This window comes from Hemitrygon akajei, chromosome 13, assembly GCF_048418815.1.
Source record: "Hemitrygon akajei chromosome 13, sHemAka1.3, whole genome shotgun sequence".
Taxonomy (NCBI): Eukaryota; Metazoa; Chordata; class Chondrichthyes; order Myliobatiformes; family Dasyatidae; genus Hemitrygon; species Hemitrygon akajei.
This window is the reverse complement of record NC_133136.1, coordinates 75,649,904-75,666,762: the sequence shown is the minus strand read 5'-3', so window position 1 is coordinate 75,666,762 and position 16,859 is coordinate 75,649,904. Positions and strand designations below refer to the sequence as shown.

Below are 16,859 nucleotides of genomic sequence, written 5' to 3'. Positions count from 1 at the left end.
CAGAGGGGCATGGGTCAAATAGACAATAGACAGTAGGTGCAGGAGTAGGCCATTCGGCCCTTCTAGCCAGCACCGCCATTCACTGTGATCATACACAATCAGTACCCCGTTCCTGCCCTCTCCTCAAATCCCTTGACCCCGCTATCTATAAGAGCTCTATCTAACTCTCTTGAATGCATCCAGAGACTTGACCTCCACTGCCTTCTGGGGCAGAACATTCCACATATTCCAAATAGGATCAGATTAGGTAGCATTTTGGTTCATATGGACACGTTTGGTTAAAGGGTTTTGCTTCCATGCTATATAGTTGTGATTCTTGAACTTATGATTACAAAGTATTCTCCAGTTTTCCTTCAGTTCCTCCAAATGATGTATGTGCAATGTTGCCCAAGCTTGCAAGAGTCACTAGTAGGACAACTGTGCTCTCAAATGGAGAACCACTTGAACTGACCATCAAGTTACATTTGCTCCCATTGATAGCTTACAACGATAACGAGTTCAGTTCCAGCCATTGTCTGTAAGGAGTTTGCATGTTCTCCCCGTGACCATGTGGATTTTCTCCAAGTGCTCTGGTTTTCACCCGCATTCTAAAAGGATGTATACATAGGGTTAGTGAGAGTGGGCATGCTATATTGGCACCTCAAACATGGAGACACTTGCGGCATGTCACCAGCTCAGCTTCCGGCAGTGTTAGATGTTGACGATGCATTTCACTGCATGTTTCAATGTACATATGACAGCATTCATAACTGTAGCTGGGGATCATCTAATGAGGTTATAATGAGAGTCCAGCATCAAATGCTCAGCTATCAATTACTCTGTCAGACTCAGTCTCTTTAAAAAAAGGACTCTGAAAAACCAATGTGGATTTCGTCACTTCCCATTTTATGGTCCAAATCTGAAATTGCAAAAGCGGTGGCAAGTGAATCTACCAACTGAAAAGGAAAATTTGACTTTGTGCATTTTTATTTGACCTGAAGCAATCTGTTTTAACCTGGAAAAAAGCACAACCAGAAAGATTTAAACGTTGTTATAACAGTGAGAATATCCTGAATATTAAAAAAACCCAAAAGGAGCTGGGATAAAATTCAACTCACTGGGGATCAGGAGTAAACTTCCAGTGGCTGAAATCATATGGGTGAGATGGCAAAACCAACCATCTAGGCTTCTGATGCTGCTCCAGATTTACTTTCTGGTATTATCATTGCCAAGGTCTTCAACACTATTTTGTTTCATTGTGAGAATAGTTACCATTTCTCAGGACTGCAATACCCAGCTCCTCATGAATTTCACAAGCCTACATGAAAAGCATTTATCAACCATGCAACCTCTTTATACACTTAACAAATTTATGACCTCCATCGCTATCTGTGGAACGATGACAGGTCTTGTGGATTTGGTGGCATCTCCATTGGGCAATAACGGCAGCAATTCCGTCAAGCTAATAGATGACAGCCAACGTAGAATGTTTCTTCTTCCATAGTGCTCCAACGGTTATCAAAACTTAAAACTACATTATTTTTGTTAAAACTTCCAGCATTTTTTACCCTATGGACTCTCTTTGAAAAGAGATAATCTATGATGGTTCCAAGTATAATAGTTATCTTTATCAACAGGCATGCCACACCACCACTATACAGTACATCTCCCTTGGGACTATCCTTCTAAATCTGTATTATTAAAATACTTTTTACTCTTATTACAACAAATGAGCTCCAATGATGGGTCATCACCAAAGCAAACTGATTTCTATTTTAAATTGGTTTGCATTTTAAAAAAAACGTTAGGTTTTCAATACAAAGCTGGTAAATGAAGCTGCTGCAGATAGGAAGAAAACTGCTAGATTAAAAAAATGTAATCACATAAGTTTATTCTGCTTGACAACACTCCTGCACATCAAAACCAGAAACTGGTACTATTTTAAAATCTAATTTATTCAAATATTCAATCACCAGAATAATCAGGTGACACGGTAGCATAATTGGTGTTAAACAATTAAACAGTTGAAATGAAAACTGCACTCACTGATCAAAATGAACAGGAAAGGTCAGCATCAGGTTAAAAACAATTTGCATCATGGAATGTCAGAAGTTGGTTTTCTATCTTAGTCGACAATTTGAAGTAGGCAGCCCATTCTACTGCAGCTGTGAGTACTTCAATGCTAGTTGAGGATTTGGGCAAAGTATTATGAAGACAAATCATTTAAAAAATAAAATTCACATTTTCAATGAAGCTGGAAAACGCCACCACACCCCACTCCCAACTTGGTTACATTTGGAGAAAGAATGTACTTGATATAGTTTTCTGGGAATACAAACTTTCAAAACATTTGTTCTTCAGTTTTAAAGGCAAATTTTGTAACATAAACATACTAAATATGCTCCAATTAGAGAAAGGGTGTGGATGGGGTCGGCTGGTTCCAAATTTGGACAATTTTACAGAGGATTGGGTGACAAGAAGTCGTAAGATCATGAAAACTCAGTAGACTAGAATAAAAAAAACAGGAGCACAGAACTGCAGGATATTAAAACAGGAATCTAGTGAGCAGAACACAAGTAAATCAAAAATTGGCATGTAAAAATCAAAAGACACAACCTCCAATGTTTCATGAATACATTGAATGAAAAGGTATTGTTGCTGTGTGGAATTGGAAGAATCTTCTTAAGTAGATAAAACCAGGCACAGACTCAGACTTAAAGTCATTCATAGGAGGATTAAAGGGAAAGTTAAGGAAAATGTTTTCACTCAGAGCTGTGGCGATATTGAACATACATTGTTCAAAATGGTAGCAAAAGCAGAAGCGATCTGGAAAAAGAAACTGGGAGAGCATGATGTGTAGTAACCTACAAGGCTACAGACTGGGAGTTTAGATTATTTGACTTCTAATTGTCATTTGACTTCTTGTGTCATAAATTTCTATAATTCCAGGAACAAAGTTTTACTGATTGGACAGGGGGAGTTCTCAGTATGATACAAATGTATGAGGTGCATTAATATCAAATTGCTCACAGCTATTAAAACCAAATTCCATCGTAAAATGGCAAATGTTCTGTGTTGATGGGTGATTAAAATGACTTCTGCCCTGTTATTATTGCAGAGAGAGGAAATCTGAATGTACATCTAGCACACTTTGACACCAGTGAAATATCTTGACAAATGAAAATTCTTAAAAACTGGCAACAATGTCATTTTTAAAAAAAATCATGATAATAGAAGTCTCAGAAAATGTACAGAAAAAAATTTGTTTGTATCCTTAGCAATGAGGTGACAATTCAGCTCTGATTTTGATTTCTGTATTGTACCCACAGGCTTATATACTTATGGTACATCACCAGTATATCAAAAACTAGGTTCACTATATTTTAGTAAAGTAGTGAAAAGTTCACATGAATTTAAATACTATACTTCTGAAAGAACATTTCACCTGGGAGTTACTATCCCTGTATTTCCTCTGCATACAAGTCAACATACATCATTGTCCCTTAACGATAATTAGTTTTTTTAAAAAGTGTTCCCCAGTGGTTCAGGAGACCACACAGGAAAGCAGAATTAGATCTGGATCAGTGGCTTCACTACCCTCCAGAATTTTAGATGATTTATTTCATGTGGGGAGGGGGGTCTGGAAACCCATTATGAATATTTTTTTCTCTATAGTAAAATGAATTTGGACAGGTTCCATAAAGAACTAGGTCTATGAAGAATTGTCCCAGTTAGGTCAGTCAGTCTGAACAATTGTCAAAATGTCTGCTGCTTCAAAGTGCCAATTATGTCATCAAAACAATATCAAGGTAGGCATCTCCATTTGAAATGAGCAGCAGATTTTTAAGTTTAACATACGTGCCAGTGTAGAGACGCGGATCTTTTTGTTTAAATACTGGCAAATATCAGATGCCAGAAGAAGGAAATCCCTTCTGTTAAAGGAGAGGGTGTATTTGACCAAGTGACAAATGAAGTCAGCGTGAGAAGATGACAACCTCTCCAAAATATCCTTCTTTCAAAATCTGTGATTTTAACTTGACAAATGTCAAGTCCAAGTGCAGATGAGAGATTGAACGCTCTGCAATCCTTTGCTGTGTTTGCTAAATGCAATCAAAAGTTGTACTATATTTAGATTTTCAAAAGGCATCTAATAAGATAGCATATAAAAAGGTTATAAAATCAAGTCAAGTAGAGTTTATTGTCATATGCACATCTATGCATAGGTGTAATGAAAAAGTCACTTGCAACAGCATCATAAACACACAGCTTCACATAAGCAGCATTCATATAATTCAACAAATTATGCACAATTTTTACAAAACACATTTAGAACAAAAAATGCCAATTTTAGTGAACCATAATTAGATGCAAGTGCCCAGAAAGACATGGATCACCACATACACTAAACAAAATTAACACACAGGTGCAGGGCAAGCAATTAGTAGAGCAAAGAAAATGTTGAAGGAGAAATAAGAATATGGAGAGAGAATTCTTTAAAGACCTGATAGAATAAATGTGCTATTTATAGATTAGCAAGCTGCCTACTATGGAGTCCCACAAGAATCAGTACTGGGGCCCAAGCTATTGAGAACGTATAATAATTTTTCTCTTCCAAAATATCTAAGCTGAGTGGGGAAATTAGTTATGAGGATGGCCCTGGATCTGTAAAGAAATAAATGCATGTTAATTAAGAAATAATAAGATTGATGTTTGCCAGGTTATTCGTTTTAATGGAAAGAACAGAGAATGGCAGTATTCTTGAAAAATGAGAAGCTAGTGAACCCTGGTGTTCACAGAGACATGGGCCACCGTGTATATAATACATTAAACAGCAGGCAATAGTATTATGGGACTTGGGAATGCAACAAGGAAATCATACTTCTGCCCGTCGATGGTTTAGGTAAGTCCAATCAAGAGTAAGCTGTAGAGTTCAGCAGTTGTTTCAAAAGGGTGGAAAAACAAAGGAAGCTCAAAGATGGGTGGTTGACTAGTAACCCTGTGAGGAGCAAATGAAGAATCTACATGCACTGAAGAATTCTGAAAGAAACAAGATTTGACTTGACAAGGTGAATCCCAAGATCATCCAAACTCCCTCCCGGCTAGAAAATCTGCATCTCAGGATAAAGAATTTTCTACACCAAAAGATGGTGTAAATTCAGCTAACACATTTCAAAGCCAAGATTTTTTTTCCATGATTTGATGTGGAGTTCAGGGAAGAAAGTGGCATTGAAAACAAGGATCTGCAATGCTACGCAATAGCTCAACAAGTTGGGTCACATGGTCTATGCCTGCCCAGTCTTCTGATGTTCAAGTTCGTTATATGGATTCTTTTCTTTTCTTAAAGACAAGCTCTGCAGAGCTTGAACTGGTGGGGAGGTGGGGAGGCTGGGAATGGGGAATTTAAAGTATGATGAATTTCCATTTTAAAATACAGAGCAAGGAATTTATATTGGAAATAGGAGAATAAGAACCCCACAAGGGTGACTACTTAGACTGGAATAAGGATGTGTAGGATCAAACAGTAATCAAAAAGCAACCTTCGAGAAGCAGTAATGTTAAAGAGCACAATCCAACAACAATATTTAATCAGAGATTAGGCAGTACTTTATTGTTTAGGTTGGTGTTACAATTTTCTGGTTTAATTCAAAATAAAACCTTAAACTTATTTCAAATAAGAATTAACCAATGCTTCCAATGATGTATCAGGAGATATCCCAAAGAGACATCTATTGTACAGTCAAGAATCTTGATGTTTTCATCAATTTTGTATACACGGCAGCTTGCTAAGAAACAGCAATTACTGTGAAGCCAAGAGCCTGACGCAAGTACATCGATTCAGCAAGTTATGACCTTCAAAAGAAAATATTTCCTGCTTCATAAAGATGAGCATTTCAAGTAGCATTTTACCACTTTAATCGCTACAATATCCTGGTTGCCCCAGTTAATTCATTGGTCAGGTAAGAAGAAAACTGAAATGCAAGTCAATTCAGATATACAATGCATTTGAAGAGGGATTCAATAAATAAGAGTAGAACAAAGTGACCTTCATGCACATGTCCAGTGGTCCCTAAAATTACCAAGCCAGTTCGGTAATCTGGTCTAGGAAGTATGCTTTACTTTCCTTCATTGTCCAAACTGGGAATACAAGTTCAAGATTGGATTCTTACAACAGAGACAGAACAGGCATACAGATGGTGCAGAGGAGCCAGGAGGAGCTTACAACAACTGCTGAAATTAAGAGTCAGAGATTGACGATGAACTGGAAAGTGGGGGGGGGGGGGGGGGGGGGGGGCGGGGTGCAAGGGTGGTTAAAGGAGAGCTGGGGAAAAGAAAAGACATTGGAATTCCCTGCCTGAGATAGTGGCAGGAACTACTTGCACGAATGCTGTGTGTGTTACAACCAAAGCCACCATGCTGGATGAGGGTGGATGGTTCTTTTTGGCAAATTTAGACTGCTATTCAGTGCTATAAACCTCCAGGACTTCATAATCCCAGCAAGGTGCTGGCAAGTCAAAGAGCCCAAATGATTAACAATCCATAAATAAAGCGGATTTAATTACAATATACTCTTGCAAATGCTGGATAAACTGCTTAGATATCTTAGCAACATATTTGAATTGCATGCTCGAAGTAATGGCATGAATAAGTGGGGAAAGTTGCATTGCAATGAGGAGAGGGATTAAACGGATGTTGTTTCCAAGAGCTGGCACAATGTGCTGAATGGCCTCCTCTGAGCTTGCAGAGTTTGTCTCTACTTGATATCCCACTTGTTTATGTTGAGGTGAGGCCTCACTTGGAGCATGGTGTGCAGCTTATCTTAGAAAGGATGTGCTGAAACTGGAGAGGGTTCAAAGGAGGCTCATGAAAATGATTCCAGGATTGAATGGCTTGTTGTATGAAGAATGTTTGATGGCACTGGGCTTGTATTCACTAGAATTCAGAAGAATGTGGAGTGACCACATTGAAATCTATCAAACAGTGAAAGCCCTTGACAGAACGGATGTGCAAAGTCTGTCCTCTTCGAATGGAGATGAGGAGGAATTTCTTTAGCCAGAATGGTGAATCTGTGGAATGATTTCCCAGAGGCAGCTGTGGAGGTCAGGTCTGAATGTAGATTTGAGGCAGAGGTTGATATATCCATGAAAGGTGCCTCTTCATAGAAACTTTTTCTACATCTCATTGTGGACCAGTTTGGAGGCAGTATTATGCAGCAGAGGCAAATTGGGAGAGGGCCCTTGTCGTATGAATTTGTACAGCAAAACCCACCATTTCAGACGCAGTGAATGAGCCTCCATATTGCACATACAATCCCTCTGCCTCCAAAGATGCTGCTGATCCGTTTAATTTCTCCAGCAATCCCTTGTGTCACCAGCTAGTGAGAGTAACGCTGTATTATATTTTGAAAACAATTTCGATATCCAGATATGCTAATCAGGATCCAATGTAGGCGAGCCTGCCTAGGGTCAATAGGCAGGACGAACTTGAATACAGACCTGCAATATCTACCTGAGTAATGTGGACTAAAAATTCTCAGATTCAATTATTGGGAAAATATTTGCAATTCCTTCTGCAGTTATAGGAAGATGGAGAAAGAGCTTCTAAGTCTGCTTACACCTTTGCAATTTTCACTAAAATCATGTCAAAACCAGGACCAAAGTTGGCTTATTCCATCAAGACCATCTTGACCTGCCAATAGTTCAAACTGAGGCAAAGTAGTAGATGACAACAATCGCACTTGGAATACTACCAAAGGATAAAATCAACATCCACAGGCTAAAATTGGCCAAGAAATTTGTTAAAAATATAGTACATTTAATCAGATTTCCCATTATAAGCTCACTATTTGTTCCAAGCATGCCAAACATTAATTATAATTGGTATCTTTCTACCAAGAGTACTGCATTTTCAACGAATGTCTTTTCTTACTTTCTTTATCCTTTTTTAAAAAAAAAACATTGCCCCCTCTGAAATTAGTGGCTCCAATCCAGCTCAATCTCCTTCACTTTTGTCAACTGCTTTCCAACTCTGAATTGCATTTAAATTACACATTCCTACTTCCTTTCTTTCACTAATAATTTGTTGGCACCCTGTTAGAATGACTTACAGACAGTGAAAATAGCACTTCCTCTCAATACAATCATTTTCAGAAATAAATTAGAATGATCGATGTTACTGGGTGAGTTACATAGATCTAGTTATATTCATAATCATAATACTTAATCAACATGCAATTTTTTGAATAAAATGTATGCATATTGCAGACTCATTTTAAACACTTATTTACAGCATTACTTTTGTTGACAATTTATAGTCATTGACTAAATGAGCTGACACATAAAATAGAGAAATAGATTAACCCAATGTGTCCCTGCAATAATAATCACGTGAGATTTTTCATAAATACCACTTGACTCTCTAAAGTGAAAGTGCCAAGAGATTTAGTCATATGGCTCAGCTGCTCACTGATTAAACATTAAAATATTCAGCAGTCTGCCTTTCACACACGGGACTAATCTCTGGACCCCTGCTATCAACAATGCAAGCCAGTTATTCCATATTGACTCCCTTACTTTCCTTTCCCAAAAGCACTTGCATATCCATTTGATAAAAGTTCCAACATTTACTCAAAAATTGATGAGAAACCTCAGGCATGAAAAGAGAATGCTTAGTCTGCAATGAAGCACAAGTCTTTGTGAAATTGACAGCTATCTGCATTTAAGGATTTAACCTGCTGAGATTCAGCACTCTAAATAATCTACTGGTTTTTTGATTTAAACTATAAATACTTGTTTCTTTTCAATCTAAGCAAGCTGTGCGATGCTTAATTTCCATTTACAAAAAAATTAATCTGGACAGGCGCAAGTAGGCTTATAATCACTCCGAAAATGGGCACATCTTTTAGGCTGTTATTTTTCAACACAATGTAACAGAGACTGGCATCTTAACAAAAAATGTGCTTCAGCATTTAAAGCAGACTACATTACCAACTTAACAGAATGCAGCACATAACAGTAACTTACAATAATACACTCAATAAATCACAGAACAGTCATTCTGCCGAGCTATCTCTAAGCTCATAATTTTAAGAATTTGAAGGATGTTTTGTGATATTTTAAGCACGTGGGGCTCATGATTGGTTTTTACGCTCTCCCAAGAGCAAGATGTCTAGCATCGACCTGGATGTTCCTCCTTCATTTTGAGTGGATACAGTCAATATTCCTACAAATCAATGTGAATGGTACATCCTGAAGATATCCTCATTTCCTGTATCTCCTGAAAATCTTTTGCCACAATGAAGTTTTGAAGAGTCTGAAGTTGGCTAAAGATTATTAGAATCTTGCTGCTGGGCTTAATTACCTAGACTACAAGGTTAATGCCAGATCAAATGATCTTTGAGCCCTTGCCCACAAACAGTCAAAGCCCACTCTGGCACATCAATAATGATGGAGAATTTCTTCATTCAAGTCTACTTCCCTGAAAGATAGAATGTTATAGAAAGTGATCAGGCTCTTCAGCATTTCGTAGTGGACCTTTACTGTTTGGAGGCAGCATCATAAAGTAAGGGCAAGTTGATAAAGGACCCTTAGAGCAATTCTTTCAGATGCTTCAGTGAACATGCCTCCGAGTGTGCGCAGAGTATTGGAGCTTGATGACTGAAATTGGATTAGGTTTGGTTCTAGAATAGAGGCCACAAGTTGCAGCCCAAATCAACACAATACAACAATTTCCATTTTCAAAAATGAAGCTCAATATCCAAATACAAGAGATAAAACTTAGGTCTGCAAGCATCCTCCATTTGGCTACATAAAACCTACCAACAAGCAATAGTGTTGGTATCCTGAACATTTAATTCATCCCATGAGATGGAGATAGTGCAATGAAAACAAAGATTCCGGGCTTCAATTAACATCTTGATGGAAATATTGAAGAACTCTGCTCTACAATAATCTGAAACTAGTTTCTTCACTGTGACTGCAACTTCGGGACTTAACACAAAGATAGGAAAAAATACACTGGTGCACCCTTCCAATGACTGCCCTGGTTTCCTTTATCGGCAAAGGAATGCCTTAAGTGAGGAAATGAACAGTAAATAGCAACACACCTTGTTGTAACACTCAGTAATAGTGCTATCATAATCATGCTATTCCAGACCTCACTGCAGAATTCATCCCAAAAGACACAAAGTAAGATATCAACAAATCAATGGGAGCTTTCTCAAAGCACTCTATGCAGGAATGGGTCACAAAGGAAAATGGTCATATCCTTAGAAAGAATCCACAGAATACCTACATCTAAACAGTTTGTTATTTCACCAATGACCTTCCATCTGTGATGGGGTCAAGTAGAGCTGATAATCACATCGACAATGAAGCAGTCCTGTCAGTCCACAGAAAGACCCAGGTACCATCAAAATTGCTAATCAAAAAGGCTTTTTTTTTCAAATATACAGTAAGTACCTTAAAAATTGAATTAAGTTTGCCCAAACTTCAACTGCAACACACATTACACTCTCTCTCATGTGTTAGCAAAAACAATTAGCTTAAAAGTATCTGCCACACCATAAACAAAGACAGCACAGTGGCGTGAAGCAGCTACACTCTGCAGAGCTTTAGTCAGGTGTGCAGCGATGTCAACAATACTCTGCAGGCTGGTCATCAAAAGTGTTCATCAGCATTATCACTACTGATATTGTATCACAGAGCAGCCATTGCCTCGCAGTGCCAGAGTCCTGGATTCAGTCCTGACCTTAGTACCTGTCTGTCTGCAACTTCCTTGTTCTCTTTGTAACTATGTAGGTCTCCTCCCACATCCACAAGTCATGCCTGTTGTTAGGATAACTGGCTACTGTTAATTATGATGGTTAGTGAGGATTCAGTGTTTATCTCTCTGAATTAAAGTTATGCAGCACCCGAAACATACAATACCATGGGTACATTATAAAGGAAACAGAAAACTCCTGTGGAGAGCAACAGAGTAGAGGGCCACCCTGAGACTGAATAGTTTTCTTTTCACCTCTGACCTGAATGACCTTTATTTTGAGACTGCCTCAATTCCAGATACTTTAGCAAGGGAAACCATCAACCATCCACCCTCAGACAAGCCAATCTACAAAATGGTATTCCAACAGACAGTAAAAACAAGATATAAGAGTCACAGCATAGAAACAGGCCATCTGACCCTTGGTATCCATGCTGACCATCACGTCCATCTGTCTGTCTGTATTAATTCCATACCCCACCCCCCAACCAATGCCTTGCTCATTCGTATCATATTGTTTCACACCCTAAGTTATGTCAAATCCAAATCTCTCACTAGCAACTAGTTATCAGCCAGGGTAAAAGAGCTTGCAATTCTGTGTGGGCTTCCCACTAAAACGGAAACCAATCATAATATGCAGGAAGCACAGACTTCAAAGTTCAAATCATCAACTCAAAATCTACATGCAAGAAGACAACTAAACATGAAGTGTATTTTTCTTCTTTCATGGATAGCCTGTCTTGAAGAACCATCTAAGGACAGGCAAATAGGCACCACACAATTTTGAATTTGGAAAAATGTAAAGAAGTGCAGTTTGTAAGGCTGAAAAGCATTTAATATTTTCTTTATTAAGTAGCAGAGGCTTGAGGGTTCTGATATTTCAATAATGTTATTTAAATAGTTATGGAATCCTAGGATTTAAAGGTAGATGCAATGAGTCCAAAAGCAAAGTTCAAATGCAGTTTTAAAACATGTCATGATTTTGAGTGCCTGGCATCAAAAAGGAAGCAAGAGCCATTTTGAGAAAAAGAAAGTGGAGCCGTGTTCAATGACAACATGACTGGCATACGAATTCATGACAAGAGTTGATTGGCAAATCATGAAACACCATCTCTGAATGGATCGGTAACTAGAAGGGATAGAAGGATAAATGAAGACATCAGGAAAATAGTTAAATCAGTTAAAATAGTTTATAGATCGGAATGAAGATACAATCCACGATGCTTTTTAAAGTGAAGTAAATGAATTCAAACATAACAGTACTGATAAGAGAGAAGGGAATAACATTAAGTGGCTGGCTTTTGGCAGAGTCAAGATAGGTGCAGTGAATGAACAGGTTTTTCCATTTGATTTGACTTTGGAGCAAATTATGCACAGAACAGCAAAAATTACCCAGTTTTGCCCAAGAGATTTGGGACTGAACAGCCAAATAAAGTGCCACCCCAATAAAATACATTGGATGAATAATTTAAAAAGCAAAAAATGCTGGGTATATTGATCAGGCCAACAGAGAGAAAAAAATATTTCAAGTAATGACCTTTCACCAGAACTCATCAGCTGGACCAAACCTAGTTCAAACAGAGAAGAGTGGAGCAAACTAAATTGCTGCACTCTCTGAGGACACATGCCAGATCTGCCGAGCCAAAATAGGCTTTTTCCTCCACCCCAAATTGAGCACTAAAGGTTAGTTTACCAACCATACTTTTAGGCCAAATGGCTTAAAGATGCATCAGCTCTCAACAGTGACAAAGGAAGGAGAAAAAAACAGGAGGAGAAATTGATGTGGGTGAAGACTGAACAGCCAAACAGCAAATTGCTTTGAAAATAGATAAACAGGTGAAATACTATGGTGGAAAAAATAGGAATATGGCATTTGCATTAAAAATAAATGCAAAGCGGTGGAAGAAGAGACGATGAAGATACACAAGTGAACCAATTAAAAGCAGTGGTGCAAAACAACTAAAAAATGTTGAACAAGACACCAGATTTACTTCTAAGATAATAGAATTCGTAAGTAGTGATGTTCAATTAAATATTAGTCAGGCTGCTTCTAGCACAAGAACACTCAACCACTGGAGAAGATATAAAAGTAATCTGAAAGGAAGAACTGGATACCGTGGAGCAGGAGACCTGCAAGCAAGGTGGAAACAATTTCTTGTGGACTTCTTGCGCTAGCTTTAAAAAGTGAGCTGGGCCTGTCAGGACTTGTTTGCGAAGCAGAGGATTGCTTGGATTAATAGTAAGGGCAAGGTTAATTACAGGGGCCAATAAAAAGAAAAGAGTTTAAACTAAGTGGTCATTTATTTATTTAGTGATACAGCGTTGAGTAGGCCCTTCAAGTCATGCTGCCCCAACAACCCCACAAACACGATTCCTAATCATGGGACAATTTACAATGACCAGTTAACATACCAAGTATGTCTTTGGACTGTGGGAGGAAACCAGAGCACACAGGGAAAACCCACGCATTCCACAGGGAGGATGTACAGAGACTCCTTCCAGATCATTGTGAGAACTGAACTCTGATCTCCAGAACACCCCAAGCTGTAATAGTGTCACACTAACTGCTACGCTACTGTTGGCACAGACAGTGTTATAGTAGTCAGCTTCAGCTCAACAGGCACAGGCTAGAAATTACTTTGAGAAGTTAGAGGCTGGGGGGGGGGTGGTGTTGGTGACATATCAGGGCACAACAGTAGTAGCCAGGCCAGTGACACTGTGGCCAGTTATGAGGCTCAGCAGAGAAGAGTACAGTCAGGCGGAGCGGTAGTCATAGAAATCTTAATAGTTAGAATGACGGATAGCAGATTTTACAGCTACAAAACAGAAGCCAGGATGGTTCATTGCCTTCCTGGTAGTCCTCAGCACTGTGCCGATGGCTAGGGACACAGCTGCAGATAGCTCAGTGATGAAGTGTCCCCAATCAAATTGCACAGAGTAAACAACTAGTAAACAAAAATCAGAAGGAACATGAACGAAAGTGTGCTCAAAGCGATCCACAACTGCACAGCATGTTAAGCACTGAAGCAAGTTCATTGAGAAGCCCTATTGGCTACCAGACAATAGCCACTCCTGAACACAGCAGTGTGGGACAAAATACCTGCACCTTCTGTATGTCAGCAGCAGCAAAAGAGGCCAAACACCGGCAGACATCACTGGACGCCTGCTCGTTTTCCGCTCTCGTCCTCAACAATTAAATCTCAGTTGCTTTAATCAATGCAGAGTAACGGAGCCGACCACAGCTTCCTGCTCCATCATTAGAAACTGGCACATCATCTCATCCATGCCGAATCCCCCAGATCACAGAGACACCAAGTTAGTCAGCACAAAAATACATTCTTAAAAAGGATATTACAGGCTGTAATCAATTGCAGTTCAGAACAATCCTTTGTAAGCCGTCTGCAAGATGTCACAGTTGGTCATGCGTAGATGAGAGGGTAAAATTGTAGTCAGTACGATGAGCTGAATTATAACATGGAGGCAAAAATCAAAATCGGTGATGAATACAGGACTGAAGGTGTTATATGCGAATGCATGCGGTTTATAAGAGAGACAGATGATCTTGTAGCACTGTTAGAGATTGGCAGGCATGAAATTGTGGGCATCACCGAGTCGTGACTGAAAGATTATAGTCGTATGCCTAACATCCAAGGATACACCCTGTATTGAAAGGGCAAGCAGGTAGACAGAGGGGGTGGGGTGGTTCTGTTGGTAAAAAAAAATGAAATCAAATCCTTAGAAAGGGGTAACATAGGACCAGAAGCTAGAGTGTGCTGGTGGATAGAGTTAAGAATCTGCAAGGGTACAAACATCCTGATGGAAGCTATTTACTGGCCGCCTCCAAACAGTAGCCAGGATGTACTAAGGGCAATATAATAATAAGGAATCACCTCAATAATCAGCAAATGCTTTGAAAGGCTGGTCAAGGACTACATCTACAGCATACTGCCACCCACATTGGAACCCCTACAATTCACCTACTGACACAACCGATCGACAGACAACACAATAGCTACAGCTCTACACACCATCCTTATGCACCCGGAGAACAAGGATGCTTATGTGAGAATGCTGTTCTTGGACTACAGTTCAGCATTCAACACCATAATTCCCTACAGGTTTGACAAGATGCTCAGAGACCTCGGCCTTGACCCTGCCTTGTGTAGCTGGATACTGGTCTTCACGTCAGATCACCAGCAGTTGGTAAGAGTGGGCTTCCCTCTGACCCTCAACACAGGTGCCTCTCAGGCTGTGTCCTGAGCCCCCTCCTTTACTCTCTGTATACACATGACTGTGCTGCCACCCACAGCATCAATCTGCTAATTATATTTGCTGATGACACTACACTGATCCGCCCAATCGCACAGAATAATGAGGCAGCCTACAGAGAAGAAATTATCACCCTGACACAGTGGTGTCAAGAAAACAACCTCTCCCTCAATGTTGCAAAAACAAAGGAGCTGGTTGTGGACTACAGGACAAAATGGAGACAGACTAACCCCTATAGACCACAGTGGATCTGGGTTTGAGAGGGTGAACAGCTTTAAGTTCCTCAGCATAAACATTACTGGAGATCTCATGTGGTCTGTACATTGCGGCTGTGTGGTGAAAAAAGGCACAACAGCACCTCTTCCACCTCAGGTGGTTCAAGAAGTTTGGCATAGCACCATCCCCCCCCACCCCCAAATTCTAAGAACTTTCTATAGGGGCACAATTGAGAGCATCCTGACTGGCTGCATCACCGCCTGGTATGGGAACAATACTTCCCTCAATCACAGGACTCTGCAGAGAGTGGTGCCATCAGCCCAGTGCATCTGTAGATGTGAATTTCCCACTATTCAGGACATTTACAAAGATAGGTGCGTAAAAAGGGCCTGAAGGATCATTGGAGACCAGAGTCACCCCAACCACAAACTGTTCCAGCTGCTACCATCCAGGAAATGGTACCGCGGCATAAAAGTCATGACCAACAGGCTCTGGGACAGCTTCTTCCACCAGGCCATCAGACAGCTTAATTCATGCTGGTGCAACTGTATTTCTATGTTATATTGACTATCCTGTTGTACATAATATTTATTAATTCCTATAACTGCACTTTGCATATTTAGACAGAAATGTAATGCAAAGATCTTTACTAATGTATATAAAGGATGCAAGTAATAAAAGTCAATTCAACTGATAGTCATGGGAGATTTCAATATGCAGATAGATTGGGAAAATCAGGTTAGTGCTGGATTAAGAGAGAGAATTTGTAGAATACCTACAAAATGGCTTTTTAAAAAGCAGCTTGTGGTTGAGCCCTCTAAGAGAAAGGCAATTCTGGATTAGGTGTTGTGAAATGAACCAGATTTGATTCAGGACCTTAAGGTAAAGGAACCCTTTGGAGACAGTGATCAAAATAGGATAGAATTCACCCTGCAGATTGAGAGGGAGAGCTAAAAATAGATTTATTAGAGTAAAAGGAATTACCGAGGCACAAGACAGGAGCTGGCCAAAGCTGATTGGAAGGGGATACGAGCAGGGATGATGGCAGGAGTTTCTGTGGGCAATTCAGAAGATGCAGTACAGATAAATCCCAAAGATTAAGTAGTATTCTAAAGGGAGGATGGACTACATCTCATGTGTAGAAAGAGGTAGCTGAAGAGACCGCGGAGGCATTAGTGATGATCTTTCAAGAATCACTATATTCTGGTTTCCAAAGATTGGAAAATTGCAAATACCACTCCACCCATCCAAGAATAAAGGAAATTATAGGCTAGATTCCTGACCTCATTGGATGGGAAGATATTGGAGTCCATTACCAAGGATGAGGTTTAGAGGTATTTGGAGGTGTATGATAAAATAGACCAAAGATAGCATGGTTTCCTCAAGTGAAAACCTTGACTGACAAATCTGGTGGAATTCGTTGAGGAAATAATAATCAGGATAGATAAAGGAGTTGCTTACTTGGATTTTCAGAAATCCTTTAACAAGATGCTGCACATGAAACTGCTTACAAAGATAAGAGCCCATGGTATTACAGGAAAGATAGTGACATGGATTGGCTGACTGGCAGGAGGCAAATAGTGGGAATAAAAGGGACCTTCTCTGGCCAGCTGCCAGTGATTAGTGGTGTTCCACAG

At 39.6% G+C, this 16,859-nt stretch overlaps 1 protein-coding gene across 2 annotated transcripts in view; it reads right to left on the bottom strand.

Moving 5' to 3' along the window:
• The window catches only part of dhx15 (DEAH (Asp-Glu-Ala-His) box helicase 15), a 120,810-nt gene that overhangs the window by 32,442 nt on the left and 71,509 nt on the right, over positions 1-16,859 (bottom strand). The gene's annotated exons all lie outside the window — the stretch shown is intronic.